Below are 6,566 nucleotides of genomic sequence, written 5' to 3'. Positions count from 1 at the left end.
AGGCACGCGCAATGTATAGCTAGCTGTACTATACTAATTATTGTCAGTCCCAAATCCATAAGTAGGGGTAGGTAAAGTACCTGAACCATTAACAAAGAAACAGTACCGAGTAAACTAAGTTTGGTGCTCGGCATTTCGGAGTGCACGTTACATACTTTGGATAATGGTATATCGCGTTGTGGCATTTATAGAAATGTTGTTTTGATCACAATGGGATCTCCAGTCGTCTAGGAATTTAATAGCATCTGGTGAAAGTCCTATTTTTAAACAAAAAGTAGCACCACCACGTCTAAATGAATGACTATCAATATCTGAGGTATCTGTTCCTGCGAGTCTTAGGCATTCTTTAACACGGTTAATAAATTGTTCGCTTGTTAGGGGTCTAATTTGTCCATCATGCCTGTATACAAAAGCGGGTATATTGATATCAGATGTGATGACGTGCTGTGCCGCGTTGAAGAGAGCCTGGACGGGACATAACGGGTGACCTTTTCAGACGCGGTAGAGGTATATCAAAACTTCGTGACCCAAATTCGTTTTACTCCAGCGAATGTGTAGCAGGGCACACCGTCGATCATTTATTATATCACAGTATATAAGATGTTTACTGGGATCAAACACCACTCCCCTGGTAGTGAGCATATTGCTTTTACGTAATAAGCCATAAACATGCAAAAGCACGGCGGCCCAAACCTTCGAATTACGTGCTTTTGATAAGTCAAGATGCGCTAGGATCTGATGTTACATGGCTAGCGTAATGGGCTTACTAGAGATCGTTGCATCGCTAAGATGTCGTCGGGTGCCTTGCAAGGTGTAATTAAGTATTAAATTGTTGGACAATGGATTGGGTAAATTCCATTTAGCGTGTAATATACGAGCAATGTTCAAATATTATTTTATAGAATTAAATTTCAACGGTTTTGAAAGAAACGCAGCATAACAGCCCAATGTTTGTGTGAATGCTGGTATAGCAGAGTTTCCGAAATGTGAAAAGATATGTAAGCGTTATTATGTGACGTATACGTTCTTTTCATATAAGCCGAATACGCGTTGCTATAGAAGAACTGCGCAGCTTTATCAAGTTTATCTTCCGTGATGACTTTAGTAGTAGCTTTTATGATAAAATCAATATTATGTTATATTATGAAAGTTGAACACCATTATACTCATGCAAACGAGAAACATTCTCAGCCAAAATATTATATCTCCCGGGATAGAACACAGCTTTTATTCGAAAGTAATAGTAAGCGCTCAACCAAAACACGCGACGTAGAGAATCCATAACATAGGGATATTTAGAACAGCCTTGATTAATTATTGCGCATGCTGCTACGTTATCGCAATGGATGTACACTATTCTATTTTTCCACAGATGGGACCATCTTCTGGCCGTTATTTCTAAGGATAAAAACAAGTAATATATAGGTAACAAGGCAGTCATTGCGGCCCATGGCATGTACATAAAATCGCACTGATAGAAGGACACACTCGCTGTATTGCAAGCATCGATGCTAATTGACAAGGCCGATCTATCGTCAATAGTCTGCATTGTTCCGTACAACGCTTTCATAAATTCCAACCTCCATAACATGTCTGAGTTCAAGTCCTGCGTAATTCGTCTCCGTTGCACTGTCTATAAGACTCCGCATGTGAAATCTGCCACCAGAAATACAAGATGATAACCAATTAAGTTTGCCGACCACTTGTTGAATACTGCGTTTAGTAACTTCCTTTGAACTTAACATAGTTTGTAACAGCAGTTGTGTTACATGAATTTTGGTCTCGAATATACGCATTGTCATGTTAACAGAATCCAGCACAAGGCAAAGGAATGTGACGTCCGTTGAAGGGCCTTCGATTTTGTTGTAATTAATTTGAAATCCTAATTCGTGCACTAAACGCATGGGTTCATGAAGGGTTTGCTGACATTCTTTGAAGGTATTTCCGACAATGAAAAATCATCTAGGTAGACAATTAACGTTTGTTATCCCCTTTGTTGCATGATCATGATGTTCGATGTCATAAGAGAATCGGATGCACCGAAAGGCAAAATTGTGTCTACAATGTATATAAAGTATTAATTAGTACTAAACTTCCATTGCGACGGAACAGGATTAACAGGGGTGTTTAAATTTTGGGAGAACAGCAGTAACATATGCGATAGTAAATTAAACATAATTTTTTCAATGTTAAAACAGACTGTATAAGCTATTTCCTCTCATTCAATCAGATAAATTGAACTTGACAACAAATGAGCGCAGTACTGTATTCAATGTATTATTATTTTAATAATAGAAGGTAACTATCGAGGGCGGTCGTAGCTTGAATTGACGCTTAAATCGTAACACGACATTGATATGACGAATAAATCGTATTAGGAAATAGGCTTTAATCTGGTAACAAAATTGATCAGACGCTTAAATCAGTTTCATTAAACAATGTATTTAGTCCAAAACGACGTGCATTTACGTGTCGATGGTTATTATGTGCCGAGTAAACCCCTTATAGAAAAATTCACATCATTGTGGTTCGGCGTCATTTACCACTGTATGTTTGTATAAAATGCTAATTGACAGTGTTCGTATATATTACTACAATTGGTTGAAAGGTCAATTTCTACTGTAAACATTCACATCACCTGTTAAGAGTGACATATTAGCCAATAAGTAATAACGAAACCAAATATGGTGTATATATATATATTAATTATATATGGACCATAAATGCTGGCATGCCAATATTAAGGCAAAAGACGTTGTGTGCCTCCTAGTTTGGCTACGGTCTTGGTCATCAGATTAATAACAAATTACAAATAGAAAGACAACAAAGCACAAATAAACATGATACATGTCTATATTTAAACAATGATAGTTGAATACGTCTTTGTATCAACTTTAATCATGATAGAGTTTTAAAAGAACAAAATTAATACTTAAGAGACAAAAACAACAATGTATAGTTATTGAGCAATACAACATCGGCTCGATGCACAAGGTTAAATATTTATACATTTAGTTATAAAACTACATCTCTCCATGTAACATATCTTCATGTAAATATCTGAACGTGTACATATTAAACTATACAACTCCATCTCTCCATGTAAATCGAGAGATTGAGTTGTATAGTTTAATTTGTACACAAACTATACAACTAGACCTCCATGTTAATAGCTGAACTTCTACATATTAAACTATACAACTAGCGGCCTCATCAGCAATCTTTCTAGGCATAAAGAGCTTTTTGTAATTGAATTGTCCGTATCATTTCTACATATTATTTCCCATATCACGTGAAATAATTGAAAGGTAAAAATATATCAGTCGTTCAGAATTCACTTAATGGTACACTAGAATCCGTAGTAAGGCAATATACGCATAGTGACATTAAAATACTGAGATATTATTAATGACGACACTATTTTATTTGATGGTTATATTTCCCAAAGGAATAATTTTCGGTAAGTTGTTGCCTTAGAGACAAGTTGTCATATATCAATTGGCAAATGATGTAATTATTTGATACGACTAAGTTCGATATGAAGAAATGATCTGATATTTGACCAAGACGTTTGATTTTTGTCTGCATATTGTACCCTTTGCACGTTCACACATTTGACAAGATATAAATGTATGATTCCGAGATAATACCTTATAAGCGCTATATTATATACTACGGGGAATTTGAATGATACCCATATTACCCAAGTACACAAATACTCAAAACATATAATTATTCCATTGTCATTGGTAGAACTTGATTCTTCGTATTTTTGACATTCAAAATATCAATGAGATTATTCCCATATATAATAATAATTATTTTTGAAACAATAAGTAAATTTCCAACCACTGTTTTTTGCAGATTTTGCTAAACGCCGCAATTTTTCCTTACCACGGGCGTTATTTTTTCTATACATGTTTCACTAACACCGGCCATATGAACATAAGAACCCCTAAATTAAGATCAAATGGAAATTTATTTGAGTAAATATTCAATATATTAATGTATCTGAAACGCATTTAAAGGATCATAAGAGATATTTCACCGTGTAAGCCAAACGTTAAATCTCAGAGTTATGTCATCCTGGCATTCACGAGGTAAAGAATATTGCTTTCGTACACTGAACCAGACAACTAGTATCTTTTTTGTGTGCCTCAAATTGGCATTAAATGTTATTTTATTACACTGTTTAAGAACACCGTGACAATTAATATGCACACGTACCCCGGAAAACCTTGTGCGTGCTTACGTTTGATGTGGAACTTGGAGCGGGCTAAAAATTAAAACCAAATTTGAAAATAATATGATATTTTCACTCTTTAAAACAGTTAAATATCAATTTTATGTCACTTATAAACACCATAAACCACCGGAAATCATATAATCAAAATGGCGTATCTCTTTCTGTGAGATCAAGGCTAAATCTAAACCATGATTATATGACAAACTACAGAAACAAGCTCAGTTGCCAAAAGTTAAAACATAAACCCCGTTTAGTGGCACAGGGTAAACGCCAAAGCCATAGAACATAAAAAAAATCACAAAGAAGAAACATAGAACAACAGCACAAAATTCCACAAACAACACTGTGCATATACACTATAAATAAACTAAGTATGTTTATCAAGGATCGTTAGGTAACGTTTAGGAACGGTCAGTAAATGCCTAAATAACCCTTTGAATTATAGGTGAGAACTTGAATATTTATGCAAAAAGCTACAGAAACAAGCTCAGTAGCAAAAAGTTTAAACATAAATCCGGTTTAGTGGCACTGGGAAAACGCCAATGACATAGAACACAAAATCACAAACAAGAAACATAGAAGAACAACACAAAACTCACACAGTACAGTGCATACATACTATATATAAATTGAAGCCCAATATCTCTTCTCCTGTAGCAATATGGGTTAATTAGAGAGTCGAATATTTTGAAAGTCCAAATGCTAACAGCACAATTAGTATGTCTCTCAGAATTTTTGATATTTAGGTCGTAATGGTTAACACAATGTATTAAAAAATCAGTTAAAGGAGTATCTCCAAATATGTTTTGTTCAGTAATCTTTAATGTGTATTAATTCCAATTTTACTCTATATAAACAATTTATTTCTTTACATGTTTCAGACTGTTTGAAAATTACAAAACTACACAAACAACGCAGTGCATATATACTATAGTAAAAGCTAGGTGTGTTTATCAAGGACCTATAACCCTAAAAAAATGCAATGCACTAAATAACTAAGATATTATGTACACGTACAGGTATGGTTAATGATTTTGTTAATGCATATGACATCAATACATTGTTAACTCTTTAGTTTGTAACAGGAACTACGGAAAGGTATGAACACTTCAAACTGATAATATAATCAAATTGTGGGGCCGTTGCACATAATTAATTTATTATACCACCGTTGTTGGCAGATGACGTTGCGTCAAGACGTGATTTATTAACAAGATATGTGAAGGATTGGTATGATCGTTTCTTGAATTTGAATATCGTCTAGGAAGATATATTAACCGACAACTCACTTTTCAAACAGTTAGAATGGGTATGAATCTATCAGACTGATGGTAATAGTATGAATAAATCTGTAATTTAGAGGATAGAAATGGTTTCATGACTCAAGATTTTTACGATATGTATATCAAACCATACTACTTTAAAAGACGGAATATGTTTAATTTTATTGAATTGATGACCTCTCAAAAAGCTGTTCTTAATAGAAATTTGGCGATGTTTGTGTATAAAGCGTTCGAATTACGTATAATTATGCATTATGAGGTGAAAACATATTCCCTTTTCGCTGTCAACACATCATGTTTTACGATCTATGACTTTTTTGTATAACAAAGTACGTTTTATAATGTGTATTCTAATGGACATATTGTTTAATGTATTATGAAATAAACTTGTATAAACTTGTATGTATTACTACTTATTTGAATATATATATAACTGTATGGCAGGTGAGGATGGTAATGGTTTCATTTTCGACTACTGGTCTTGTCCCTGCACTTTTCATTGTTTTAGTCATGACTCAAGTTTAATGTTTTGTATGATTTTTCGACTAACAAGAATATTTGACTACTAGTCAATAGCGTTATAAGTCTGACTTTCATACTCAAGACTTAAATGAGAAAATACTTGTTTTCTTTTGTAACGTGTTTTGATGCATGTGTGGTCCATTTCCTAAGGTTATTTCTACTATCATTGCTGAACGGCATCGAGTTATATTGACGTAATCCACTAAACGTCTTTAGGTTTATCCGTATCCGAATATTTGTCCCACCTCAGATAAGCAGATCCAAAAACTTAACCATGCTAGATATTCTTATATTGCCCACGGGCAAAGATAAAACAAGTACCCGTATGGAACTCCTTTTAAATGGTCATCACATTGTAATAACCTCCCTTGTTGAAGACTGTCGTCTGTAGCATCAAAGAAACCTTGTCTATAGGCAATATCTAGAATGCTTATCAATTATTTCTCGCTTCAAATGTCACCATAACAAAGTTTTCACGCACCTTTCAAGAAATAAAGCTTCTCTCTCCTCAGAAC

The sequence above is a fragment of the Mya arenaria genome, chromosome 7 (genome assembly GCF_026914265.1).
Source record: "Mya arenaria isolate MELC-2E11 chromosome 7, ASM2691426v1".
Classification (NCBI taxonomy): domain Eukaryota; kingdom Metazoa; phylum Mollusca; class Bivalvia; order Myida; family Myidae; genus Mya; species Mya arenaria.
Note: the sequence above shows the minus strand (reverse complement) of the source record.